Source organism: Podarcis melisellensis, assembly GCF_964234715.1.
Source record: "Podarcis melisellensis genome assembly, chromosome: 10".
Classification (NCBI taxonomy): Eukaryota; Metazoa; Chordata; class Lepidosauria; order Squamata; family Lacertidae; genus Podarcis; species Podarcis melisellensis.
The window spans coordinates 73,117,145-73,129,413 of NC_138542.1; the positions used below are offsets into that span (position 1 = coordinate 73,117,145).

Consider the following 12,269-nt stretch of genomic DNA (forward strand, 5'->3'; position numbering starts at 1 on the left):
CCCCAGAAAAGACGTAGACCTGGGTCTCACATAAAGGCATGTAGACAGAGGTCCATCTCCAAGAACAGGAGCTTCCCTGAGCACCCATTCAGCTGGCACCAAGCACCAAGCCTTGTCACTAATTCTCTGACTGACCCAGACCACAGACCAATGGATAAGTCATAGACCTTGGTCTCACATAATCGTCCGTATGGACCTCCTGAGGCCAATGGGGCTGTGCAGGTGATTCATTAAGAGATTGAGGTGGATGGGGGCTTCTGGTTGAGCTGCGATCAGGGAAAGAAGCGCGAGGCAACCCTCAGGGGGGTCTCGAGCAGTGCGGGGGCTTTAGAGGGGCTACGAAGGCTACTCCATACCCTGAGAGGAGCATCTTGGGGGGCAGAGTACCTGGCAGAGCCTGGGCGTTCTCTCCTGTTTCACAGGCTTACAGCTAAACTGGGGACGGGATTGAGCTGCAGGCACCGAGGGGAAGCAGCAGACCCCGTGCTGTGCAGTCTCAAGCTTCGACTGAAAGCGGCCAGCTTCCAAACAAAGAAAACAAATCTGGACTAAAACTAAAGCAGTTATTATCTGCGGATTTTAAAAAAGAAAATTAACAAGATTCGGAGTGCTGAGGGCGAAAAAAGGGAGTACGTCCCAGCGGCAAGGAGAAAATGGCGTCTGGCGGAAGACTGAGAGAGGACTGAAAGTAAGAAAGCAGCTGCCAAGTGAGGTTCGCAGAAAATCCTTGGTTACTATGTTCTGAGGTAACGATTTGTGGGGAAACAACAGAGAGGCATAGAAGGGGAGGAAAAACTTCTTTGTATCGTCTTGGTTGAAGCGTCCTGTGCCAGTGGTCGGAGAATGAGCTTAAAATGGCCACCAGTGAACACCCGTGAACTCTGCTTTTTTCCTGCTGTTTTCAAAGAGGTTGGGCAGAAGTCTATGTTGGAGTAACAGTTGGTACATTTGCAGGAGGAAGAAAGAAGAGACTGGGGGATTGCTGTGAATAGCTGCGTAAGTTCTATCTGAGCCTCTCTTTTGCTTTTTTCGCCCTCTATGTGGGGGAGGAGATAAACAGTACGCTTTATAATGCTTGATTACCGGTCTTGAGTGGAGAATTTATGGATTAAGCTGATAAGGAACCGGAAAAAGAAGACTTTGTATTTGGAACAAAATAAAAAAAGTTCCTTCCAGTAGCACTTTAAAGACCAACTAAGTTAGTTCTTGGTATGAGCTTTCGTGTGCATGCACACTTCTTCAGATACATGCATGCACACGAAAGCTCATACCAAGAACTAACTTAGTTGGTCTTTAAGGTGCTACTGGAAGGATTTTTTTTTATTTTGTTTTGACTACGGCAGACCAACACGGCTACCTATTTGTATTTGGAGTACAACACGAAGAATAAGTCTTTGACTTTTATTTTTATCTTTACTTCTTACTCCTGTTTTTTCCCCTCTCCCCCCTCTTCTTCTTTCCTGATCTTTTTTCCTCCCTTTCCTTACTCTATCGCCCCTCGTGTATCCCCTTCCCCCACCCTTATTTTTTCCCCCTTCTCTCTTTTTATCTGCTCTCCCTCCCTCCCTTTCTGCTCTCTCGGTGTTTTGGAGGTTTCATTCCCTTCTTTACTTTTTGTGCCTTTCTTCCTGAAACTCTATGGCAGTCTCCCCATCTGGTCCTCCAGCCACGTGAAAGGGGAAATTCCATTTGAAGGACAAAGAAACGGAAAGTAACTTTACTTAAGGAAGGATTTTTATTGAATTTACGGGAACTGCTGCCACTGTGTGGGGAGAGAGGGGAACTGCAATTGGGAAATTTGAAAAACAATATACGTTAACTTGTGATCCCTAGGGGTGGAAATTAGAATAACATTAGTAAATAAATATCTGATTAAGCAATTGTGACAGAATGAAGAAAGTAGTGGGAACACCAGGAGAAAGAAGACCATCTAGACAGGAGAATGGCAAGAATGGGAAAGAGATAAAAGGACTATGATGCATTGATGGTTGAAATAAGAAAGGAGTTTAAACAAAATGAACAATATATTGAGAAAAAATTGTTAGAAGTTCAGGATACATTAGATAAGAAACTGGAGGGGGCGGTGGGAGAACTGACAGGTAAAGTAAAGAACTTAACGGTAAGATCTAAAGTGTTAGAAGAGTCAATGAAAAGGGCTCAGAAAGATCTAAAGGAAAGTAAAAAGGAGACAGATAGGATCAGAGGAGAAATAAAGGACATAAGTAAAACACAAGAAGAACTACTGGATAATATGTCAGTGCTAGAAATGAGGCAGAAACAGTTGAATTTGAAATTCAGAGGTATTCCTGAGGGGATAAACGAAAATATAAGAGCTAAATTAATTAAAGAATCAGCAAACTGGCTGGGCATGAGGAAAGAGGAGATAGGCTATACAACAGCAAATGCATTTTGAATAAAGGTAAAATCTGCCAGAGCGAGAGGGAAGAAATTACCTGGGGGATGTACTGGTTATGTTCAACTCTATGGACATGAGGAATGAGATATTGAGATTAAATTATAATAAAAACTTATGCATTGATGGGAAGACAATTATTGTGTTCAAGGAGGTTCCAGCCAGATTTCTTTGACATAGAGACATCTATAAACAACTAGTGGGTCAGTAAAAAAAAAAGGAATTCAATACAGGTGGGAATTCCCGGAGGGGATCTCATATTATTATTATTATTATTATTATTATTATTATTATTATTATTATTATTTATACCCCGCCCTTCCCAGCCAAGGCCGGGCTCAGAGCGACTTACAAGCAATAATAAAAACAAGTTGAATGATTACAACTTAAAAACAAAATTAAAATACAACATTAAAATATTGAAACATTAAAATATTAAAATGTAGCCTCATCACAGGAGGAGAAGGAAAAGAAAAAAGAAAGAGAGGGAGGGAATCAAATTGGCTCCAAGCCAAAGGCCAGGCGGAACCACTCTGTCTTACAGGCCCTGCGGAAAGAAATACAGATCCTGCAGGGCCCTGGTCTCATGAGGCAGAGCATTCCACCAGGCCGGAGCCAGAGTTGAAAAGGCCCTGGCTCTGGATGAAGCTAATATAACTTCCTTAGGGCCCGGGAACCTAGGGTGTTGCTATTTATGGACCTTGAGGCTCTCCGAGGGGCATACCGGGAGAGGCGGTCCCATAGGTACGAGGGTCCTAGGCCGTGAAGGCAGCAAAAGCAGCACCTTAAATCTGACCCTGTACTCCACTGGGAGCCAGTGCAGTTTGAAAAGCACTGGGTGAATATGCTCCCATGGCGGAGACCCCATGAGGATCCTCGCTGCAGCATTCTGCACCCGCTGGAGTTTCTGGGACAGCTTCAAGGGCAGCCCCACATAGAGCGAATTACTGTAGTCAAGCCTGGAGATGACCGTCGCATGGATCACTGTGGCCAATGATAAGATAAGAGATTTAAGCTATTTAACCCCCAGGACCTTGAGAAATTTGCCAGAAGATATGAAAAGGAGCTGGGGAAGGTGGAAAAGAAAAGAAGAGAGGAAGAACAACTGGAGAAACAGAGAGGAGAGGGAAAAGAGGAGGAGGAGGAGGAGGAGAGGGACGAGGGGGAGGAGGAGGAGGAAGAAACAGACAGCAAAGAACACCAAGGTTAAAACAGGACTTAATTTTGGTTGGTAATTAAATAAAAATGGCCTTAAAAATATTGTCATGGAATGTGAACCGACTTAATAATAAAAATAAGAGAAATCAAATTGGACGTGTGCTGATTAAAGGGAATCTTGATATAATCTGCCTGCAAGAAACCCATGTTGCAAGAAAACATAAGAGGATTTTAAGTAATAAAAGATTGGGGAAAGATTTTATTGCCTCTGACAAAAATAAAAAATAGGAGTTATATAAAAGAAAAATATAACCCCAACTTAATCTATAAAGATGAAGAAGGAAGAGTGATAATAGTACAAATAACTTTCCAAGGAGAGAGTATAAACCTAGTTGGAGTCTATGCTCCTAACGATAAAAAAGCAGACTTTTATTTGAAATTAGCAGACATATTGCTTGACCTCCTAGACCAACATCTGATATTAATGGGAGATCTTAATGGTGTGATCATCCCAGATTTGGATAGATCCATAAGAAAAAGAGATACAACTGTGGGTAAACTACCCAGGTCATTCTTTGACCTGGTGGATACTACGGGACTAATAGATATATGGAGAGTTTAAAACCTCACAATGAAACAACCCACCTTTTTCTCGAGTCCAAATCAAAGCTGGGGAAGATTAGACTACATCTGGGTATCAAAAGAATTAGTCCCGAGGTCATTTAAACCAGAAATCCTGCCACGGACTCTATCTGACCATAATCCAGTGTATTTGGAGGTGAGAGGAAAAGACCCTTCATCATTTAGATGGAGAATGAATGAAAGCCTCTTTAATGATCAGAAGATAATAGATAAAGCGAAAGAAACAATTACAGAATATTTTAACTGGAACCTAAATAAAGAAACACCCATAGAAATAGTATGGGATGCAAGCAAAGCCGTTATGAGAGGCTTTTTGATTTAATAAAACAGTCATCAAAGAAGGGGGAGAGAAAAGAAAAAAGAGGAAATCTTAGCATACCTTGTGGAGAATGAGAGACTGCTAACAATTAAACCAAAAGATGAAAAAAATAAAACAAAATATAAAGATGTTGCAAACTCAGTTTTCTATGGTAGTGAATCAGGAAGTAGAGTGGAGAATTAAAATGATGAGACAAAAGAACTTCAAGTCTGCTAACAAAATAGGAAAATATCTGACATGGCAATTAAAGGCAAGAAAAACAAAATTTAATATGTAAAATAAGAGAGGGAGAAAAGATAATAGAAGATCCCAAAGAGATAAGAAGGGCTTTCCAGAAATACTATAGAGTTATATAAGAAAGAGAAAGAAGACAATCATAGAATAGGGGAATATCTACAAAAACATCAATTACAACAAATTACAAAAGAAGAAAGAGAACAACTGAACCAGTTAATCACAGAAGAAGAAGTCAGAAAGGCAATAAAGAAGATGAAGATTGGGAAATCTCCAGGCACAGACGGAATATCGGCTAAATACTACAAAATATTATGTGATCAAATAACACCAGGATTATGTGAGGTTATGAACAATATCTTGAAAAAAGGCAAAATCCCAAATACGTGGAAAGAAGCCTATATAACCCTAATCCCCCAAAAAAGATACTGATGGCAGGGAAAGAGACCAAGAATAAAAATGAAGATCTTAGTGGACAAAAAAGAAAGAGGCGGCTTTTCCTTGCCAAACATGATTCTTTATTATGAAGCAGCTTGCTTAATATGGATAAGAGATTGGATAAAACTAGAGAATATGGACCTTCTAGATTTAGAAGGATTTGACAACAGGTACGGGTGGCACTCGTACCTGTGGTATGGAAAAAGCAAAAGTCCACAGGGGTTTCTTAAATCATATAATTAGAGGACCCATATATGATGTTTGGGTAAGAAATAAAAATTTGTTAGAAAAGAAAACCCCCTGGTGGATCTCACCAACTGACGTATTAATTAAAAAATATATATATATATGGAAGGAAAGAGAGCTACTTATGAAGAGTTTGTTATGAAAACGGAGCAGGGGATTAAGTTAAAGACGTATGAAGAAATAAAGAACCTATTGACAGGGTGGTTACAACACCACCAAGTTAATCAGATACTAAAAAAGGATAAAAAAAGGTTGGGATTTGAGGAAAAGAAATCAAAATTTCAAATCAATATTATAGAAGGTGTCAGGGGTTCAGGAGCAGAGGGACAGGGAAGGGAGGAATTAGAGACCGAGGGAGAGGAATCCGAGGGAGAAGTCAGCGATGATAGCCGTCCGAGGTCTCTAAGTCTCTCCAGCGAATCAGAGGATTCACAGAAAGGGGCTCCCGGGATCAGAGCAAGGGGGTTGCCAAGGGGAACACCCCAGGAGGGAGGGGCCAGAGAGGGCTCAGAGAGCAGCAGCTGGAAATCGGGACCAGCTTCCCCACCGGAGAGCAGTAGGGGGGAGGAGCCCCAGGCATCGGGAGCAGGCAGCTCTCCGTCAGCGGAAGGACAGGAGTCAGGGTTAGCCACGCCTGCATCGGAGAGCGAGGAAACGGTCAAAAGGAAGGTCAGGGACAGCGCGCGCGCGCCAAGTTCAAATGTACAAGAGGGTGGCGCTATAAGCAGCCCGGAGAGGGAGCCGGGTCCCAAAGCCCGCCGAAGAGAGGGGGAGGAGTCCGAGGGGTCCGCATCCGAAGCGTCCAGGAAGGAAGGCACCCAGGGGGGTAGTAGGACCCAGAGGCGGAAGGAGAAACGCAGAAGGTGGAGTAAGGCGAGAGTGTTGAACTGGTGTACAGGGGGCGGAGACTCAGATGAGGCTTCGCTGGTCTAGGGTCTAGACGTAGAGATGCACGCTAGGGTTTGAAAATGGGAACTAAACTTCAATAAAGACTTTGTACAGTTCCGCTGGCTAGCGTTGGTCTTCTGTGAGCTGGGACCTGGAGGCAGTCTCTGACAGTAAGCCTCATCTCAAATTTCACCGGTTTTCTTCGCCTCAAGCATCGCTACGGGAGCGAGGCAGGGAGGGCAGAAGACTGGTGCCTTGCGAGCTCACAAAAGTCAGGCGAGATGACTACAGAACAGAAAATAGCTTCCCTGCAAGAAGCAGTGACAGTATTGGAAACAACTCAGCAGAGAGAACCACAGCAGGGAAACGACGAAGTCTGGCTGGAATAGGAGGCACTGGGGCCCAGCCAGACAAGTCAGTGAAGAAGTCCCCAGAGATTTTGCAGCCCACAGACCCCCTCCCGCCCAAACCAGTGGTGCAGCTCACCGCATCGCTCCAGCTGCCCAATGGACTCACCTTAGAAGTGCCTATCACAATTGACTCTGGCAGTAATGCAGACTTTATAGGACTGGAGTTCATTCAACGACACAACATAGCTTTACTGCCAGCCACGCTGCCCCTGAAGGTTGTCACGGTGGACGGCAGGGAACTGCTAGGGGGGCAGGTGGTGCAGCAGACGCCGCCGATGGTGATGCAAATTGGGAATCACCGGGAGGTCATCAGCTTCAATGTCACCCAACTGTCAGACACGCCTGTAGTATTAGGCATGAGTTGGCTGCACAGGCACAGCCCAGCGTTGGCTTGGTACCAGCGCCAACTAACGTTTGGATCCTCCTACTGTGCAGAACACTGCATCATACCCAGCCCAGAAGAGGAAGAGGAGGACCCGCAGTTACAGTTGGGCACGCTGCAAGCAGTACCCCACAAGTATGCGGAGTTTTTGGAGGTTTTCTGCGAGAAGGAGGCGGACAAGCTACCTCCTCACAGACCCTATGATTGCAAGATTGACCTCCTGCCGGGGGCGACGCTGCCAACGGGGAAACTGTACTCCATGTCTGAGGATGAACTGCAGGAACTCAGGGAGTTCATAGATCACAATTTGCAGCGTGGGTTCATCCGGGAGTCGAAAGCGGTGGGAGGCAGTCCAGTATTCTTTGTGAAGAAGCGGGACACGCCCCAACGGAGGCTGGTGGTGGATTTCAGGATCTTAAACTCGAAAACCAAGCCCTCAGCTTTCCCCATGCCCAAGATAGACGACCTGCTCGCGACGGTGCGGAAAGGACGCGTTTTCACCAAGTTGGATCTACGTGGGGCGTACAACCTGATTCGCATGCGCGAGGGCGACGAGTGGAAGACGGCCATGTTCACGCCACTGGGCACCTACGAATACAGAGTTATGCCCTTCGGATTGCAAAATGGCTCTCACACTTTCCAAGCCTTTATGCATCATGTGCTGGCGGGGCTCCTTTACAAGAAGTGCGTATGCTTCCTGGACGACATCCTGATTTTTTCAGAATCGCGAGAGGCGCACGAGATGGATGTCAGGGAAGTTCTGCAGAGACTGAAGGAGCACAGGCTGTACGCCAAGCTGGAGAAGTGCCAGTTCGACGTGACGGAGGTGGATTTCCTGGACTACAAGCTGTCGGACAAGGGGCTCGCCATGGACAGCGCCAAGGTTAGCGCAGTTTTGGACTGGAAAAGCCCACGCAATCGGAAGGAAGTCCAGCGGTTTGTCGGCTTTGCCAACTTTTACCGCAAGTTCATCAAGGGATTTGCCATGCAGACAGCGGCCATCACCGACACGCTCAGCTCCAAGAAGAAGAAATTCATCTGGACGGAGCAAGCGGAGCAGTCCTTTCAGAGACTCAAGCGGCTCTTCGCGTCAGAGGAGCAGCTGCTGCATGTGAATCCCAGCAGACCCATGAGGGTGGAGACAGACGCCTCAGACAGAGCCGTGGGAGCTGTCCTGTTGCAACAAGACCAGCAGGGGGACTGGAGGCCGTGCGCTTTCTACTCGAGGAAGCTCAGCAAGTCGGAGCAGAATTATACCATCTGGGACAGGGAGTTGCTAGCCATCCATGCAGCGTTCAAGGCATGGCGGCACTTCCTCATCGGAGCCAGACACACAGTGCAGGTCCACACGGACCACAAGAATCTGGAGTACTGGCGCACGGCTAGGTTCCTCAACCAGCGACACATTAGATGGGCGGAGTTCTTCGCGGACTTCGACTTTAAGATAGAGTACATTCCGGGCGACAACAACGTGATGGCGGATGCTTTGTCCAGAAAGCCGCAATACCTTGAGGAGGCGGCACCGCCGGCGGCCAAGCACATTTTCGCACCGGAAGCGTGGGCATGCGCGTCGGCAACCGTGGACCTGGAGGCCGTCCGTCGCGCGCTGCGGGAAGACCCCTTCGCACAGGCCAGGATGGAGGAGGTGCACAGGGGCACAGCGAGGGCCGACGAGTTCCAGATACGCGATGGGTTGCTCCTCCACAAGGGAGCACTCTACGTGCCGGGAGACGACCTCCGCGCAAGGGTTCTGCAGCAGCTACACGACGCTCCCACAGCCGGGCACTTTGGCAAAGAAAAGACTGTCGAACTAGTAGCCAGAGACTTTTGGTGGCCCAAGATGCGGGGGGAAGTCGCGGATTACGTCGCGAGATGTGACACCTGCCAAAGGGCCAAGTCAGTTCACAAACCGCCGGCGGGATTGCTGGAACCGCTGCAAACACCGGCTGAACCGTGGGAGAGGGTGGCCCTGGACTTCGTCACGGATCTGCCCAGTTCGAGGGGAAAGACAGCAGTGCTAGTGGTGGTGGACATGTTTACTAAAATGGCACACTTCATTCCGTGTGCGAAGGTAGCCACGGCAGAGCAGACCGCCAAACTGTTCATTGACCACGTGTTCAAGGTTCACGGTCTGCCACGATCTATTCTCTCCGACCGGGGGCGACAGTTCATCTCGAACTTCTGGCAGAAGCTGATGGGCATTCTGAACGTCAAAGTCAATTTGGCGTCGGCGAGACACCCACAGACCAACGGACAAGCGGAGAGGGTCAACGCCATCATGCAGCAGTACCTGAGATGCTACGCCAATCAGCAGCCCACGACATGGGTGGACTACCTGCCACTCGCTGAGTTCGCTTACAACAATACGAAGCACGTGTCGACGGGGGTGACGCCGTTCTTTGCCAACAACGGGAGGCATCCCAGAACCTTCCCGAGTTTAGAGAGAGTGGGGGAGGGGGAGCCACAGGCAGCGGAAGCCTTAGCGTCGGAGTTGCAGGAAGTCCACGAACAGCTCAGGAGGCAGTTAGAACTCGCAAAACACGCATAAAAAGTGCAGGCAGACAGACACAGAAGAGTTGGGGAAGACATACAGGTGGGAGACTGGGTCTGGTTAGCAGCGCAAGCAGTGCCGACCAGATCGTTAGCGAAGAAGAAGCTAGGACATAAGCAGCTAGGACCGTACCAAGTCCAGGCACAGGTCAATCCAGTGGCCTTCCGGTTAGCGCTTCCGGAGGGTTCCAGAATGCATCCGGTGTTCCATAGATCAGTGCTCACGCCCTACAAAGCACCTCATAGATTTCAGGAGCCAGACACAGCACCGGACCCGCTCAGAGAAGGGCCCAGACAGGGGGGGTCGCCAAGGAGGGGGCACATCAACGAGGTCACAGAGATTTTAGACTCGAGATGGGGGGAAGAAGGAGTAGAATATCTCCTAGCCAGAGAGGGTACCCCGGCCACTGAGAACAGCTGGGTTCCGGACTATGCTTTGGAGGAGCCTCTGCTCAAAGAGGAGTTTCATGCCCTCTTCCCACACAGGCCCATGCCAGCCGAGTATTTCGACGACTGGCTCTTCACAACCACTCTTTCGGCCAGCACATTCCAGGGGTTCGACTCGGACGAAGAACAGGCCCCAGTCCCGAGCTCCCGGGTGGGTTCGCCACCGGGGTCTGCCTCAGACAGCTCTTATTGGTGGGACGATCGACCAGAGGAGCAGTGGCGCAGGAAGTGGCTGAGTGGTCCTTGGCTGGGACCACCCGAAGAGGGGGAGGGGGGCGAGACGGACATGGACGTGTTGGGGGAAGACGTGGGGTTCGAGCACGGAGACAGAGAGATGGAAGCAGAGGAGAGAGACGTCGACGAGTACATGGGGGACGAACTGTATCCTGCACGCACCCCCGCTACGACGGAGCACCCAGTACCCACACCGGAAGGAGGGGAGGGGGGAAGGGGGGGCTTTGAGGGGGGGATGGATGTCAGGGGTTCAGGAGCAGAGGGACAGGGAAGGGAGGAATTAGAGACCGAGGGAGAGGAATCCGAGGGAGAAGTCAGCGATGATAGCCGTCCGAGGTCTCTAAGTCTCTCCAGCGAATCAGAGGATTCACAGAAAGGGGCTCCCGGGATCAGAGCAAGGGGGTTGCCAAGGGGAACACCCCAGGAGGGAGGGGCCAGAGAGGGCTCAGAGAGCAGCAGCTGGAAATCGGGACCAGCTTCCCCACCGGAGAGCAGTAGGGGGGAGGAGCCCCAGGCATCGGGAGCAGGCAGCTCTCCGTCAGCGGAAGGACAGGAGTCAGGGTTAGCCACGCCTGCATCGGAGAGCGAGGAAACGGTCAAAAGGAAGGTCAGGGACAGCGCGCGCGCGCCAAGTTCAAATGTACAAGAGGGTGGCGCTATAAGCAGCCCGGAGAGGGAGCCGGGTCCCAAAGCCCGCCGAAGAGAGGGGGAGGAGTCCGAGGGGTCCGCATCCGAAGCGTCCAGGAAGGAAGGCACCCAGGGGGGTAGTAGGACCCAGAGGCGGAAGGAGAAACGCAGAAGGTGGAGTAAGGCGAGAGTGTTGAACTGGTGTACAGGGGGCGGAGACTCAGATGAGGCTTCGCTGGTCTAGGGTCTAGACGTAGAGATGCACGCTAGGGTTTGAAAATGGGAACTAAACTTCAATAAAGACTTTGTACAGTTCCGCTGGCTAGCGTTGGTCTTCTGTGAGCTGGGACCTGGAGGCAGTCTCTGACAGAAGGTAACAACAAACTTTTGTCCAAAATGTATGACTTATTACTGGACTGGTTTACTAAAGATGAGGAGGTAAAAGAAGCCATGATTAAGTGGGCCATGGATTTTGGATATAATATAGAATTAGAAGCGTGGCTTGAATTATGGAATGTCAATATGAAATTTACGGTGTGTACGGCCTTACAGGAAAATATGTGGAAAATGATATATAGGTGGTACCTTACGCCGGTAAAATTGGCAAAGATGTATAGAATAAAAAATAGGAAGTGTTGGAAGTGTGGTGAGGCAGAAGGAGATTTATATCATATGTGGTAGGTTTGTGTTAAAGTGAATGGTTTTTGGGAATTAATATATAATGAGCTTAAAAAAATCTTTAAGTACGCGGACTTCCTGTTGAGCGTCAACCTGTCGCAAGTGGGAATCTTCCCGGCTGGGAGATTCCGTGCTTTTTGAGGAAAAAAGGGGTGCTACAGGGCACAGTAGCCCCCCAAAATACCCTCAGTGGAGAACATTGAGGTTCTGGTTCCCGGGAAGCCAATTTGCAAATCGCCTGGCCGTCAGGTAGCCCTGCAAGGGTGAAGAGTACGGCAGAGAGAGAAGCAGGCAGAGGGAAGCCATTAACTATCCTCTAAAAACCGTAGCCCCAAACTTGCAAGGTAAGCGACCAACACTCAAGCTGAAGAAATTCGGACCTAATTGGGATAGAATTCGGAAGTTCAAGGCTAAAGGAAGGTTTTGGAGCAAAAAGAATTAAACGTGGAGTTCAGCTGTATCTGCAATTCAAAACAGACGCAGAACTGTCAGCAGAGCGGGAGCGAGCTGTGTGAGTAATGGCTAGCGGTCGTTGCCACTTTCTCCTCTAAAACTTCTAAGCTAAGAAAATAGCTAAGAACTAGCAATAAGATAAAAAAGAAA

General features: G+C 48.5%; 4 protein-coding genes across 10 annotated transcripts in view; 3 read left to right on the forward strand and 1 right to left on the reverse strand.

Moving 5' to 3' along the window:
* The window catches only part of LOC309378648 (uncharacterized protein), a 113,767-nt gene that overhangs the window by 81,305 nt on the left and 20,193 nt on the right, over positions 1-12,269 (forward strand). The window lies entirely within an intron of this gene.
* Positions 1-12,269, reverse strand: part of LOC309378831 (zinc finger protein 500-like) — a 58,066-nt gene that overhangs the window by 22,019 nt on the left and 23,778 nt on the right. The window lies entirely within an intron of this gene.
* The window catches only part of LOC309378644 (uncharacterized protein), a 47,954-nt gene that overhangs the window by 15,823 nt on the left and 19,862 nt on the right, over positions 1-12,269 (forward strand). The gene's annotated exons all lie outside the window — the stretch shown is intronic.
* The window catches only part of LOC309378701 (uncharacterized protein), a 42,186-nt gene continuing 30,918 nt past the window's right edge, over positions 1,002-12,269 (forward strand). The window contains exon 1 of the mRNA XM_081927277.1: positions 1,002-1,059. The gene's annotated coding sequence lies outside the window, so the exon portion shown is untranslated. The remainder of the gene's footprint in view (positions 1,060-12,269) is intronic.